Source organism: Mizuhopecten yessoensis, unplaced genomic scaffold (assembly GCF_002113885.1).
Source record: "Mizuhopecten yessoensis strain PY_sf001 unplaced genomic scaffold, ASM211388v2 scaffold716159, whole genome shotgun sequence".
In the NCBI taxonomy this organism is placed as follows: Eukaryota; Metazoa; Mollusca; class Bivalvia; order Pectinida; family Pectinidae; genus Mizuhopecten; species Mizuhopecten yessoensis.
The window spans coordinates 145,961-162,801 of NW_018479977.1; the positions used below are offsets into that span (position 1 = coordinate 145,961).

General features: G+C 33.5%; 1 protein-coding gene across 6 annotated transcripts in view; it reads right to left on the bottom strand.

The window, feature by feature from the left end:
• LOC110441886 (chitinase-3-like protein 1) overlaps window positions 1-4,827 on the bottom strand; it is a 25,334-nt gene extending 20,507 nt beyond the window's left edge. For 2 of the 6 annotated variants that reach the window (XM_021485175.1, XM_021485173.1), the window contains exon 1: window positions 4,693-4,801. The gene's annotated coding sequence lies outside the window, so the exon portion shown is untranslated. Of the gene's footprint in view, window positions 1-2,911; window positions 3,067-4,692 lie in introns of those variants that run through there. The other 4 variants (XM_021485176.1, XM_021485174.1, XM_021485177.1 and 1 more) reach the window with 3 other exon arrangements.
• Between the last annotated feature and the right edge of the window lie 12,014 nt (window positions 4,828-16,841).

A 16,841-nucleotide genomic window follows, 5' to 3' on the forward strand; every position in this document is an offset into this window, starting at 1 on the left:
TTGTTTGCTTGCAAAGCTGTGTCATTCAAATAGATCATAAATACCATACAAAAACAGTTCAATACTTATATTTACGTTTTCTCTGCCTCTTATGTTCTTTTTTAACTTATAATTTATATTTAAAATTTAAAATGCCCGCCTTATCGACAGTCCACAAAATTTCGTTCAATAGTTTGAACAGCGTGTTTGTCGCGTGCTGATTGGCAAACAAAGTAGTACTTTGAAATTTTAACAAACACTTCAATGTTATTCCACAATTCAGTATAAATACAATTGCGTATGATATGTCTATAGGGTGATTTAAGTTTATCAATAGAACTCTGAGCTGAAAGTTAGATTTGAAATTGTTTCGATTTTTCTCCGGAACAAATTTAGCGCATGGATAAATACAGTGAACACCGTAAATCCGACCTTGCCCTCCACGAGGGAGTTATTTTTGGAAGTTAATGCGAACTTTTCTCTTTGCTCATTTTGTGAAGAATCCAGACGTGAATTTATTTGTTGATTGTATAGGAATCTGACTACAGTCTGTAGATTCTATGACAGCCTCGTTATTTGACATGTCGTCAGAAACAGTGGCTGCGAGACGCGTTTGAAGTGAGTGATCTTGCGACGGATGCACAGGGGTTCATTACAAATGTCTGAAATGTTTATGTGTGCTGTGACTCATATCAGTAGGTCTGTAACATATGTGTCAGTAGGTCTATAAAATATTGTATTTCAGACATTTGTAACGAACCCCTGTTGATCAGTGCAGTGTAACAGACGATATTTTTGATAAATTGCATGAGCGTTAAAATTGTTTCCATTGCCGGCATTGGTAATATCAACCGATGTGCATTTTGCACGATATTGCAGACCTTGGTCTTGTTTTTGTTGTAATAAAAGTATTTTTTTATTTTATTTTTTATTTTGCAAATAAATTTACAATGACATTGTCAAATCTCACAATGCCTAGCGATATTTCAGCAGCCGTCATGTTAATTTACATAGGATATTGTAGTTCCGGTCAGTGTTGTATTAATACGCTAAGAGTTATGTCTCGTGCTGCATGGTAATTAAAGTCCCATCAACGACACAGCTTCCAAAGAGGCTATATAGTGGCAATGCCATGCAAATGTAAATATACGATTAACGTCGTCAGTACATTTTATCTCATTTAAAAATAATGCATCATCCTTATATCTGAAATAAAAACTGAGGGTCTTGGAAAGGTCTTCGATACCTGTTCTGATAAGCTCTTTGATAAAGTCATCCTCATATGAAACGATCATAAAGTGCAAAGTGTGTATGGGTACAATCTCATGCAAAAACTTACCGTTTAACCCAGCAAAATTGTCAATAATTTCTTTCATTTGAGTATTAAGTATCGTAGTGTGCAGAATGGAAAAGTTAAATGTTCTGAAAGAAGAAGCCGTTTAAGAAAAGTCTATTCAAGTTTGATCGAAACTTCTAATGGGTTTTCAAAACAGTGTCAAATAACAACAGTAAGTGGTACTAAAACATGCAAGATAATACCGAAGTGTAAAAAAAAAAAAAATCGAACTCCAAATCGTTAAAATACGAACTAAGGAAGGAATGGCGAATAAGAACCAAATGCTCCTGAAATGTAAGCGTTTCCTGCTTTATCGCCGACACCTGTCACATGAATGTAGACTAATTCCCAGTAATGTCACGTCTCCGTAGCGACAACTAAACAAGATAAACTTAGAGGCATAATAGAAAACATTCATCTTCATATCACACTAAGAAATAGTAATATTCCTATATATCCTCGTTAACTTATATCTTTGGAACTTGTTTGTCAGTATACGAGGTTGACATATATTACAGAAATCGTGATATTCGGGGCAATCTCCTGAACACTGAGATGTTACTTTAAGGAAAGGTGAAGTTCACAAGTGGAAAACCGAAATCTGAATATCGTCCCTTTTGGTCATGTTGTAAGTAAATATAAAGGAAATCTGAATATCGCCCCCTCTTGGTCATGTTGTAAGTAACTATTAAGGAAATCTGAATATCGACCCTTTTGGTCATGTTGTAAGTAAATATTAAGGAAATCTGAATATCGACCCTTTTGGTCATGTTGTAAGTTAAGATTCAGGAAATCTGAATATCGCCCCCCTCTTGGTCATGTTATAAGTAAATATTAAGGTAATCTGAATATCGCCCCCTCTCGGTCATGTTGTAAGTTAATATTAAGGAAATCTGAATATCGCCCCTTTTGGTCATGTTGTAAGTAAATATTAAGGAAATCTGAATATCGCCCCTTTAGTCTGAAATGTCGTTGATTTCAAGCCCAGAAGAGAATATCTTACGATCGACGTGGGCAATACATTGTTGTGTTCCAAAGACAGCTTATCGTCAATATATCTGAATGTGAAAGTAAAGGGATTGGCAAGGGGTTTGTTACAAATCATGATGAACTTATCAATAAAGTCAGCCTCGCGTGAGAATAAAAACAAGTCATCCAGAAGAAGGGCATGGATTGTTCAGACAGAAATGCCTTTAGTCTAATGGGAAATCTTGTGAACATTTTCGAGATCCAATGCAAACGAGGTAGGTCTGTATTCTCATTGCTCAGTGGTCTTCGGAAAGATAATTTTAATACCTTAGAATGTTAAGCTATTTTTGTGTGTGAAAAAATGTTTAATATGTTATTAGTTATTGGTAATTAAATAATTACATTAAAAAATATGTGAAATAATAATTTAACTGATTACATTCAGCTAAATCCATGCTGTCTAAACGTTATCTTCTTTAGACGTCCACACATGAACTTGTCTAGGTCGCCAGTGCATGACCGGTTATGGTCGCTAACAGGTAATAACAACATAAAAACATATCTATGGTTAATATGGTCTCATTTTCTGTAACAAACATTTCTGGGGTTTTTTACGTAAAACATTACCTTGTGCTACTGTAAAATCAATTTGGCGGTCAGATGGTTATGTTTTACGTAAACTCCGTGCTACAAAAATAAACCCCGGTGGTCTGATGGTCGTCACTACCAACCAAAGCTATCACCACCGAGTTGCACCTGCGTGAATCTACGTGTTAACCTTTGTTTGACCAACTGGCTGGGATGATAAGACGAACTCTATCTTAACCACCGGAAATAGTGGCAGGTGTTCCTTCTCAGGCCAGAGAACGCCTATCTTGGTACTGACCGTTACCCCGTGTCCTGGATTACACCGTCAAATGTCCTGACACGACGCAATGAGATCAAAATGCATGCGTCCAAAACTTTCATTTAAAAAAAAACAAGTGTACTCTATTTATGACGTCACAATTCAAATAAATTCAACTCGCCTGAAGAATCCCACAATAGACGAAAGTACTAGCGAGATTTAGCCTTCGGTGTTTTGTTTATAGGTAATATTATATAGGTATATTGTTTTTCAAAATTTCCAAATAACCAAATCAATTACCACTCTAATGAGCCGTATTATTGTACAATGCATTATCACCTTAGTAAACGGCACCGTTCATGCTCATCCAAAAATAAATTTAAACTTCATGATCTCATAAAATATACCAATTAAATAAAATTTAATTGGCCTTCTCCATCTACCCTACAATATGCACTTCTCTCATGCCCTAAAACCATGTTAAATATACTTCCCTCTTCATATAAACCACTAATCATGCAAAATTATATAAACAAGTACCACCTTGATACATGTAAATGTTCATGCTAAAACACATTTAATTATAATGAATAATGCCCTGAATATATGTATCTAATCTTCACCAATCATTTGTTTCTCTTATCTATCATCGTATCAAAAGACGTCACCGTTCATACCAGAACTATTTTTTGAGAGATTTATGAGCCCTTCAATATCATTATTACCTCAGTTTGCCATTGCTTTCCCTTTTAAAGGAGTTATCTCCCAAAGACAATCTGTAAATTAGATATGATAGCCAAGCGTCCGTATATATAACAATGTTGATAACAAGAAAACCAAATGAACTGAACACACTTAGTTTGACTTCTGTCGCCTCTTTTTATGACCTTGATATTTCGTACACGGCCCTGAGTGTCTCAAAACAATGCAATGTCCAATTTTTATACCCACAGCAATGCCATTTCCTTGTATATTGTAGAAGGCACGATTTAGAAGAAACTCTACATTAAAAAAAGCATCCGTTGTAGCTAAAAGTTATAAACATGAAATTCTAGCAAGGGTTTTAGTTGGCACCTTTGCACTTTTGATATATATGTATAAAGACCATGTCCAAATCTCTTCACTTAACTCCAACACGTACCAGTACCCCCTAAACGGAAATCAATTACCACCTCAGCATTCGTGAAACAAGTTCTTCTAAAACACTTTTAATTAACCCTACACCCGATAACAAAACAGTCAATACGATATACGATGTAATGTCTCCTGTTTTTATTAATACACTACAGCTTCACAGTGTTCAAGAATTGTCTTTTCAGTTTTTCAACAACAAATTAAAAGAAAATCAAGATATTTTGCCTGAAACAGTTGTGTTCTCGTTGCATTATTTCTTAAGATCACGTGATATTCTTGTAGAGATAAATAACCTGCAGTATTGAATCCTACTTTGGTGTTTTTGCGCTTATAACTTTATGCTTTACTTTGCTTATCATAGGTTAATTTTCTTTATATATCTAAACATCTGATAACCTCTGAGCGGAGGGAAACTAATCATACTCACATCGAAGGTATCCTCGCGCAACTTTATCCCATGCGAGTTTAAACTTGATCCACGATCTGTTCCCTCCCTTGAACGTAGACAGTCTGTTGCCTTGTCGACATTTGCCCTACATATACACGTCCGTGCTATCAGCTGTTGACCTCATTTCACGGGGGACACAAGGTCTTCTAGGACTCCAAGACATATTACCAACGTACTATACATGTACTATTAATGAGTTACTGCACACTCAGCGAAACCGAAATTACCTCGAAAATCTGTGTGGGTGGCTGCTGTATTTCTGGTCCGTGTTACTATACCTTAATATGTATACCAGGTCATGTCGGAATAAACGGAAATAAGAAGGTGATAAAGCTGCTAAAGCAGCCCTTAGCCTACAACCAAAAGATATAAAACAACCTTTTTCTGATTTTAAACCTTCTAAAACAAATTTTATTAAAACGAATTGGCAGGATAAATGGTGGGAAGAATTAAAGCAAGTCATTTGCAATTCAACCTAATGTGGGTTCATATCCAATAAGTAGAGCAGACCGCAGAGAGAAAATTGTCCTCTCGCAACTGCGCATAGACCATACCTACATCACACATGGTAAAATTTTGCGTAAGGAATACAAGCCTTATTGTCATGCATATGATTAACCATTTACAGTCAAACGCTATATGCTTGAATGCGCTGATTTCAAACAAATACTTGACAGATTTTATGATGTACCGTCTATGAATAGATTATTCGATACAGTTTCTGTGCAAATTATATATGACTATTTAAACTCTTATTGATCTTTACAATAAAATATGATATATTGTGCAGCCAACTTTTTCGATTTTGGTTTATTTCTTTAATCCTTTACATATTTTAAGCTATTACTTTTGGTTTGATGTGTTTATTTTTGTGAATGTCTTTTTTACAGTAGTGTTGGCACTAAATTACTCACATTGTCGATGGGCTGTTAAAATAAACAAAACAAAAACAAAATCAAAATAATCTACCTTAATATTTTTCTTTTGAACTGGTTAATTGTTAGTTGTAGACTTGACGTAGTACCAAGTAATTCGTCAAAGTGTGTTTAACACTTCAGTGTTGACGTAGTACCACGTAATTCGTCAAAGTGTGTTTAACCCTTCAGTGTTGACGTGGTACCTTGTAATTCATCAAAGTGGGTTGAACACTTCAGTGTTGACGTAGTAACATGTAATTCGTCAAAGTGGGTTTAACACTCCCGTGTTGACGTAGTACCATGTACTTCGTCAAAGTGGGTTTAACACTGCAGTGTTGACGTAGTTCCATGTAATTCGTCCAAGTGTGTTTAACACTTCAGTGTTGACGTGGGACAATGTAATTCATCAAAGTGGGTTTAACACTCCCGTGTTGACGTAGTACCATGTAATACGTCAAAGTGGGTTTAACACTTCAGTGTTGACTTAGTACCATGTAATTCGTCAAAGAGGGTTTAACACTCCAGTGTTGACGGAGTACCATGTAATTCGTCAAAGTGGTTTTAACACTCCAGTGTATACGTAGTACCAGGTAATTCGTCAAAGTGGGTTTACCACTCCAGTGTTGACGTAGTACTATGTAATTCGTCAAAGTGGGTTTACCACTCCAGTGTTGACGTAGTAACATGTAATTCGTCAAAGTGGGTTTAACACTACAGTGTTGACGTAGTACCATGGAATTAGTCAAAGTGGGTTTAACACTCCATTGTTGACGTAGTACCATGTAAGTCGTCAAAGTGGGTTTAACACTCCCGTGTTGACGTAGTACCATGTAATTCATCAAAGTGGGTTTAACACTCCCGTGTTGACGTAGTACCATGTACTTCGTCAAAGTGGGTTTAACACTTCAGTGTATACGTAGTACCATGTAATTCGTCACAGTGGGTTTAACACTCCAGTGTATACGTAGTACCCTGTAATTCGTCAAAGTGGGTTTACCACTCCAGTGTTGACGTAGTAACATGTAATTCGTCAAAGTGGGTTTAACTCTCCAGTGTTTACGTAGTACCATGTAATTCGTAAAAGTGGGTTTAACACTCCAGGGTTGACGTAGTACCATGTAATACGTCAAAGTGGGTTTAACACTGCAGTGTTGACGTAGTTCCATGTAATTCTTCAAAGTGTGTTTAACACTTCAGTGTTGATGTAGTACCATGTAATTCGTCACAGTGGGTTTAACACTCCAGTGTTGACGGAGTACCATGTAATTCGTCAAAGAGGGTTTAACACTCCAGTGTTGACGTAGTACCATTTAATTCGTCAAAGTGGGTTTAAAACTCCGGTGTAGACGTAGTACCATGTAATTCGCCAAAATGTGTTTAACACTTCAGTGTTGATGTAGTACCATGTAATTCGCCAAAATGTGTTTAACACTTCAGTGTTGACGTAGTACCATGTAATTCGTCAAAGTGGGTTTAACACTCCAGTGTATACGTAGTACCATGTAATTCGTCAAAGTGTGTTGAACACTTCAGTGTTGACGTAGTACCACGTAATTCGTCAAAGTGTGTTTAACACTTCAGTGTTGACGTAGTACCATGTAATTCGTCAAAGTGTGTTGAACACTTCAGTGTTGACGTAGTACCACGTAATTCGTCAAAGTGTGTTTAACACTTCAGTGTTGACGTAGTACCATGTAATTCGTCAAAGTGGGTTTAACACTCCAGTCTTGACGTGATGAAATGATTGCCGATATTATAAGCTTAGACACCAACCAGCTATGCTGATAAAACAAAAGTATGTAATGCTGAAACGATGCCTTTCTCCATTATTTTTGACACTTGGTTAAAATCTTCTTTAACTACAGCAATTGACATTACTAATTAAATGTTTTCTATCATCTTTTATTATGACACGTGCTAGTCATGAGTATATGGTCACTTTAATTATTAGTGAAGATACTAGTCAGTCAAGCTTAAATTGTTACTGTTATTTTTAGTTAAGGTACTTGTCAGTCATGCTCAAATGTTTACTGTTATTAATAGTTAAGGTACTAGTCAGTCATGCTCAAATTATTACTGTTATTATTAGTTAAGATACTAATCAGTCATGCTCAAATGTTTACTGTTTTTATTAGTTAAGGTACTAGTCAGTCATGCTTCAATTGTTACTGTTATTATTAGTTAAGGTACTAGTCAGTAATGCTCAAATGTTTAATCTTATTATTAGTTAAGGTACTAGTCGGTCATGCTCAAATGTTTACTGTTATTATTAGTTAAGGTACTATCATGCTCAAATGGTTACTGTTATTATTAGTTAAGGTACTAGTCACTCATGCTCAAATGTTTACTGTTATTATTAATTAAGATACTAGTCAGTCATACTTCAATTTTTACTGTTATTTTGAGTTAAGGTACTAGTCAGTCATGCTCAAATGTTATTGTTGTTATTAGTTAAGGTACTAGTCAGTCATGCTCGGTCATGCTCAAATGTTTACTGTTATTAGTAATTATGATACTAGTCAGTCATGCTTCAATGGTTACTGATATTATTAGTTAAGGTACTAGTCAGTCATGGTCAAATGTTTACTGTTATTATTAAAAAAGGTACTAGTCAGTCATGCTTCAATGGTTTCTGTTATTATATGTTAAGGTACTAGTCAATCATGCTCAAATGTTTAATGTAATTATTAGTTAAGGTACTGATCAGTCAAGCTTCAATGTTTACTGTTATTATTAGTTAAGGTACTAGTCAGTCATGCTTCAATGGTTACTGTTATTTTTAGTTAAGGTACTAGTCAGTCATGCTCAAATGTTATTGTTGTTATTAGTTAAGGTATTAGTCAGTCATGCTCAAATGTTTACTGTTATTATTAATTAAGATACTAGTCAGTCATACTTCAATTTTTACTGTTATTTTTAGTTAAGGTACTAGTCAGTCATGCTCAAATGTTTACTGTTATTAGTAATTATGATACTAGTCAGTCATGCTTCAATGGTTACTGTTATTTTTAGTTAAGGTACTAGTCAGTCATGCTCAAATGTTTACTGTTATTTTTTGTTAATGTACTAGTCAGTCATGCTTACATGTTTACTGTTTTATTAGTTAAGGATCTAGTCAGTCATGCTTCAATGCTTACTGTTATTGTTAGTTAAGGTACTAGTCAGTCATGCTAAAAATTTTACTGTTATTATTAGTTAAGGTATTAGTCAGTCATGCACAAATGGTTACTGTTATTATTAGTTAAGGTACTAGTCAGTCATGTTCAAATGTTTATTGTTATTATAAGTTAAGGTACTGGTCAGTCATGCTCAAATGTCTACTGTTGTCATTATTTCAGGTACTAGTCAGTCATGCTCAAATGTTTACTGTTATTATTAGTTAAGGTACTAGTCAGTCATGCTCAAATATTTACTGTTGTTATAAGTTAAGGTACTATTTAGTCATGCTCAAATGTTTACCTTTAATATTAGCTAAGTTACTAGTCAGTCATGCTCAAATGGTTATTGTTAGTATTAGTTAAGGTACTAGTCAGTCATGTTTCAATGGTTACTGTTATTATTAGTTAAGGTACTAGTTAGCCATGTTCAAATGTTTAATCTTATTATTAGTTATGGTACTAGTCAGTCATGCTCAAATGGTTATTGTTAGTATTAGTTAAGGTACTAGTCAGTCATGCTCAAATGTTTAATCTTATTATTAGTTAAGGTACTAGTCAGTCATGCTCAAATGGTCAATGTTATTATTAGTTTAGGTACTAGTCAGTCATGCTTCAATTGTTACTGTTATTATTAGTTAAGGTACTAGTCAGTCATGCTCAAATGTTTAATCTTATTATTAGTTAAGGTACTAGTCGGTCATGCTCAAATGTTCAATGTTATTATTAGTTTAGGTACTAGTCAGTCATGCTTCAATTGTTACTGTTATTATTAGTTAAGGTACTAGTCAGTCATGCTCAAATGTTTAATCTTATTATTAGTTAAGGTACTAGTCGGTCATGCTCAAATGTTTAATCTTATTATTAGTTAAGGTACTAGTCAGTCATGCTTCAATGGTTACTGTTTTCATTAGTTAAGATACTAGTCAGTCATGCTCAAATGTTTACTGTTATTATTATTTAACGTACTAGTCAGTCATGCTTCAATGGTTACTGTTATTATTAGTGAAGGTACTAATCAGTCATGCTCAAATGTTTACTGTTATTTTTTAAAAAGGTACTAGTCAGTCATGCTTCAATGGTTACTGTTATCATTAGTTAATGTACTAGTCAGTCATGCTTCAATGGTTTCTGTTATTATATGTTAAGGTACTAGTGAATCATGCTCAAATGTTTAATGTAATTATTAGTTAAGGTACTGATCAGTCATGCTTCAATGTTTACTGTTATTATTAGTTAAGGTACTAGTCAGTCATGCTTCAATGGTTACTGTTATTATTACTTAAGGTACTAGTCAGTCATGCTCAAATGTTTACTGTCATTATTAGTTAAGGTACTAGTCAGCTATGCTTCAATGGTTACTGTTATCATTAGTTAAGGTACTAGTAAGTCATGCTTCAATGGTTTCTGTTATTATATGTTAAGGTACTAGTCAGTCATGCTCTAATGTTTACTGTTATTACTATTTAAGGTACTAGTCACTCATGCTCAAATGTTTACTGTTATAATTAGTTAAGGTACTAGTCAGTCATGCTCAAATGGTTACTGATGTTGTTAGTTAAGGTACTAGTCAGTCATGCTCAAATGTTTATTGTTATTATTAGTAAAGGTACTGTTCAGTCATGCTCAAATGTTTACTGTTATTATTAGTTAAGGTACTAGTCAGTTAGGCTCAAATGTTTACTGCCATTATTAGTTAAGGAACTAGTCAGTCATGCTTCAATGGTTAATGTTGTTATTAGTTAAGGTACTAGTCAGCCATGCTTCAATGTTTACTGTTACTATTAGTTAAGGTAATAGTCAGTCATGCTCAAATTTTTACTGTTACTATTAGTTAAGGTACTGGTCAGCCATGTTCAAATGCTTACTGTTATTATTAGTTAAGGTACTAGTCTGCCATTCTTCTATGGTTACTGTTATTATTAGTTCAGGTATTAGTCAGTCATGCTCAAATGGTTACTTTTATTACTAGTAAAGGTACTAGTCAGTCATGCTCAAATGTTTACTGATATTATTAGTTAAGGAACTAGTCAGTCATGCTTCAATGCTTACTGTAATTATTAGTTTTACTGTTATTATTAGTTAACGTACTAGTCAGTCATGCTTCAATGTTAACTGTTATTATTAGTTAAGGTACTAGTCTGCCATTCTTCTATGGTTACTGTTATTATTAGTTCAGCTATTAGTCAGTCATGCTCAAATGGTTACTTTTATTACTAGTAAAGGTACTAGTCAGTCATGCTCAAATATTTACTGTTATTATTAGTTAAGGTACTAGTCAGTCATGATCAAAAGTTTACTGTTATTATTAGTTAAGGTACTGGCCAGCCATGTTCAAATGCTTACCGTTATTATTAGTTAAATTAATATTCTGCCACTCTTCAATGGTTACTGTTATTATTAGTTAATGTACTAGTCAGTCATTCTCAAATGTTTACTTTTATTATTAGTTAACGTACTAGTCAGTCATGCTTCAATGTTAACTGTTATTATTAGTTAAGGTACTAGTTAGTCATGCTCAAATGTTATTGTTGTTATTAGTTAAGGTACTAGTCAGTCATGCTCAAATGCTATTGTTGTTATTAGTTAAGGTACTAGTCAGTCATGATCAAAAGTTTACTGTTATTATTAGTTAAGGTACCAGTCAGCCATGCTTCAATGTTTACTGTTACTATTAGTTAAGGCAGTCATGCTCAAATGTTTACTGTTATGATTAGTTAAGGTACTGGTCAGCCCTGTTCAAATGCTTACCGTTATTATTAGTTAAATTAATATTCTGCCACTCTTCAATGGTTACTGTTATTATTAGTTAAGATACTAGTCAGCCATGCTTCAATTTTTACTGTTATTATTAGTTAAGGTACTAGTTAGTCATGCTCAAATGTTTACTGTTATTATTGGTTAAGGTACTGGTCAGCCATGTTCAAATGCTTACCGTTATTATTAGTTAAATTAATATTCTGCCACTCTTCAATGGTTACTGTTATTATTAGTTAATGTACTAATGTTTACTGTTATTATTAGTTAAGGTACCAGTCAGCCATGCTTCAATGTTTACTGTTATTTTTAGTTAAGGTACTAGTCAGTCATGCTTCAATGTTTACTGTTATTATTAGTTAAGGTACCAGTCAGCCATGCTTCAATGTTTACTGTTATCATTAATTAAGATACTAGTCAGTCATGCTTCAATGGTTACTGTTATTATTTGTTTAGGTACAAGTCAGTCATGCTCAAATTATTACTGTTATTATTAGTTAAGGTACTATGCAGTCATGCTCAAATGTTTACTGTTATAATTAAAAAAAGGTACTGTTTACTGCCATTATTAGTTAAGGAACTAGTCAGTCATGCTTCAATGCTTACTGTAATTATTAGTTTTACTGTTATTATTAGTTAACGTACTAGTCAGTCATGCTTCAATGGTAACTGTTATTATTAGTTAAGGTACTAGTCAGTCATGATCAAAAGTTTACTGTTATTATTAGTTAAGGTACTATGCAGTCATGCTCAAATGTTTACTGTTATGATTAGTTAAGGTACTGGTCAGCCCTGTTCAAATGCTTACCGTTATTATTAGTTAAATTAATATTCTGCCACTCTTCAATGGTTACTGTTATTATTAGTTAAGGTACTAGTCAGTCATGCTTCAATGGTTACTGTTATTATTTGTTAAGGTACAAGTCAGTCATGCTCAAATTATTACTGTTATTATTAGTTAAGGTACTAGTTAGTCATGCTCAAATGTTATTGTTGTTATTAGTTAAGGTACTAGTCAGTCATGCTTACATGTTTACTGTTTTATTAGTTAAGGAACTAGTCAGTCATGCTTCAATGCTTACTGTAATTATTAGTTAAGGGTACTAGTCAGTCATGCTCAAATGTTTACTGTTATTATTAGTTAAGGTACTAGTCAGTCATGCTTACATGTTTACTGTTTTATTAGTTAAGGAACTAGTCAGTCATGCTTCAATGCTTACTGTAATTATTAGTTAAGGTACTAGTCAGTCAAGCTAAAAAAATTACTGTTATTATTAGTTAAGGTACTAGTCAGTCATGCTCAAAAGTTTACTGTTATTATTAGTTAAGGTACTTATTATTAGTTAAGGTACTGGTCAGTCATGCTAAAATGATTACTGTTGTTATTAGCTAAGGTACTAGTCAGTCATGCTTCAATGGTTACTGTTACTATTAGTTAAGGTACTAGTCAGTCATGCTCTAATGTTTACTGTTATTATTAGTTAATGTACTAGTCAGTCATGTTCAAATGCTTACTGTTATTATTAGTTAAGGTACTAGTCAGTTAGGCTCAAATGTTTACTGTTATTATTAGTTAAGGGTCTTGTCTGCCATTCTTCAATGGTTAGTGTTATTATTAGTTAATGTACTAGTCAGTCATGTTCAAATGCTTACTGTTATTATTAGTTAAGGTACTAGTGAGTCATGTTCAAATGTTTATTGTTATTATTAGTTAAGGTACTGGTCAGTCATGCTTCAATGGTTACTGTTCTTATTAGTTAATGTACTAGTCAGTCATGCTCAAATATTTACTGTTATTATTAGTTAGGGTACTAGTCAGTCATGCTCAAAAGTTTACTGTTATTATTAGTTAAGGTACCAGTCAGCCATGCTTCAATGTTTACTGTTATTTTTAGTTAAGGTACTAGTCAGTCATGCTTCAATAGTTACTGTTATTATTTGTTAAGGTACTAGTCAGTCATGCTCAAATGGTTACTGATGTTGTTAGTTAAGGTACTAGTCAGTCATGCTTCAATAGTTACTGTTATTATTTGTTAAGGTACTAGTCAGTCATGCTCAAATTTTTACTGTTACTATTAGTTAAGGTACTGGTCAGCCATGCACAAATGTTTACTGTTATTATTAGTTAAGGGTCTTGTCTGCCATTCTTCAATGGTTAGTGTTATTATTAGTTAATGTACTAGTCAGTCATGTTCAAATGCTTACTGTTATTATTAGTTAAGGTACTAGTCCGTCATGCTTCAATGGTAACTGTTATTATTAGTTAATGTACTAGTCAGTCATGCTCAAATATTTACTGTTATTATTAGTTAAGGAACTAGTCAGTCATGCCCAAATGGTTACTGTTATTATTAGTTAAGGTACTACTAGTCAGCCATGCTTCAATGGGTACTGTTATTATTAGTTAAGGTACTGGTCAGTCATGCTAAAATGATTACTGTTGTTATTAGCTAAGGTACTAGTCAGTCATGCTTCAATGGTTACTGTTATTTTTAGTTAAGGTACTAGTCAGTCATGCTTCAATGGTTACTGTTATTATTAGTTGAGGTACTAGTCAGTCATGCTCAAATGGTTACTGATGTTGTTAGTTAAGGTACTAGTCAGTCATGCTTCAATGGGTACTGTTATTATTAGTTAAGGTACTGGTCAGCCATGCTTCAATGTTTACTGTTATTTTTAGTTAAGGTACTAGTCAGTCATGCTCAAATTTTTACTGTTACTATTAGTTAAGGTACTGGTCAGCCATGCACAAATGTTTACTGTTATTATTAGTTAAGGTTCTAGTCAATCAGGCCTCAATGGGTACTGTTATTATTAGTTAAGGTACCGGTCAGTCATGCTCAAATATTTACTGTTATTATTAGTTAAGGTACTAGCCAGTTAGGCTCAAATGTTTACTGTTATTATTAGTTAAGGTTCTAGTCAATCAGGCCTCAATGGGTACTGTTATTATTAGTTAAGGTACTGGTCAGTCCTGCTCAAATGTCTACTGTTGTTATTATTTCAGGTACTAGTCAGTCATGTTTCAATGGTTACTGTTATTATTAGTTAATGTACTAGTCAGTCATGCTCAAATGGTTACTGATGTTGTTAGTTAAGGTACTAGTCAGTCATGCTTCAATGGTTACTGTTACTATTAGTTAAGGTACTAGTCAGTCATGCTAAAAAAATTACTGTTATTATTAGTTAAGGTACTAGTCAGGCATGTTCAAATGTTTATTGTTATTATTAGTTAAGGTACTGGTCAGTCCTGCTCAAATGTCTACTGTTGTTATTATTTCAGGTACTAGTCAGTCATGTTTCAATGGTTACTGTTATTATTAGTTAAGGTACTAGTGAGTCATGTTCAAATGTTTATTGTTATTATTAGTTAAGGTACTGGTCAGTCCTGCTCAAATGTCTACTGTTGTTATTATTTCAGGTACTAGTCAGTCATGTTTCAATGGTTACTGTTATTATTAGTTAAGGTACTAGTCAGCCATGTTCTTATTATTAGTTAAGGTACTAGTCAGTCATGTTATTATTAGTTAAGGTACTAGTCAGTCATGCTAAAAAAATTACTGTTATTATTAGTTAAGGTACTAGTCCGTCATGCTTCAATGGTAACTGTTATTATTAGTTAATGTACTAGTCAGTCATGCTCAAATGGTTACTGTTATAACTAGTAAAGGTACTAGTCAGTCATGCTCAAATGTTTATTGTTATAATTAGTTAAGGTACTGGTCAGTCATGCTCAAATATTTACTGTTATTATTAGTTAAGGGACTAGTCAGTCATGCTCAAAAGTTTACTGTTATTATTAGTTAAGGTACCAGTCAGCCATGCTTCAATGTTTACTGTTACTATTAGTTAAGGTACTAGTCAGTCATGCTCAAATTTTTACTGTTACTATTAGTTAAGGTACTGGTCAGCCATGCACAAATGTTTACTGTTATTATTAGTTAAGGGTCTTGTCTGCCATTCTTCAATGGTTAGTGTTATTATTAGTTAATGTACTAGTCAGTCATGCTCAAATGTTTACTGTTATGATCAGTTAATGTACTAATCAGTCCTGCTTCAATGGTTACTGTTATTATTAGTTAAGGTACTAGTCAGTCGTGCTTCAATGGTTACTGTTATTTTTAGTTAACGTACTAGTCAGTCATGCTTCAATGTTAACTGTTATTATTAGTGAAGGTACTAGTCAGTGATGCTCAAATGGTTAAGTCATGCTCAAATGGTACTGTTATTACTAGTTAATGTGCTAGTTAGTTATGCTAAAATGTTTACTGTTACTATTAGTTAAGGTACTTATTATTAGTTAAGGTACTACTAGTCAGCCATGCTCAAATGTTTACTGTTGTTATTAGTTAAGGTACTAGTCAGTCATGCTCAAATGTTTAATGTTATTTTTAGTTAACGTACTAGTCAGTCATGCTTCAATGGTTACTGTTATTTTTAGTTAAGGTACTAGTCAGTCATGCTCAAATGGTTACTGATATTACTAGTAAAGGAACTAGTCAGTCATGCTCAAATGTTTATTGTTATTATTAGTTAAGGTACTGGTCAGTCATGCTCAAATGTTAAATGTTATTATCAGTTAATGTACTAATCAGTCATGCTTCAATGGTTACTGTTATTTTTAGTTAAGGTACTAGTCAGTCATGCTCAAATGTTTACTGTTATTATAAGTTAAGGTACTAGTCAGTCATGCTCAAATGGTTACTGTTATTACTAGTAAAGGAACTAGTCAGTCATGCTCAAATGTTTACTGTTATTATAAGTTAAGGTACTAGTCAGTCATGCTCAAATGTTTACTGTTATTATTAGTTAAGGTACTAGTCAGTCATGCTCAAATGTTTATTGTTATTATTAGTTAAGGTACTGGTCAGTCATGCTCAAATGTTTATTTTTATTATTAATTAAGGTACTAGTCAGTCATGCTTCAATGGGTACTGTTTTTATTAGTTAAGGTACTGGTCAGTCATGCTCAAATGTTTATTGTTATTATTAGTTAAGGTACTGGTCAGTCATTCTCAAATGTTAACTGTTGTTATTAGTTAAGGAACTAGTCAGTCATGTTTCAATGGTTACTGTTATTATTAGTTAATGTACTAGTCAGTCATGCTCAAATGTTTACTGTTGTTATTAAATAAAGTACTAGTCAGTCATGCTCAAATGTTTACTGTTATTTTTAGTTAACGTACTAGTCGATCATGCTTCAATGGTTACTGTTATTATTAGTTAAGGTACTAGTCAGTCATTCTTCAATGGTTACTGTTATTATTAGTTGAGGTACTAGTCAGTCATGCTCAAATGT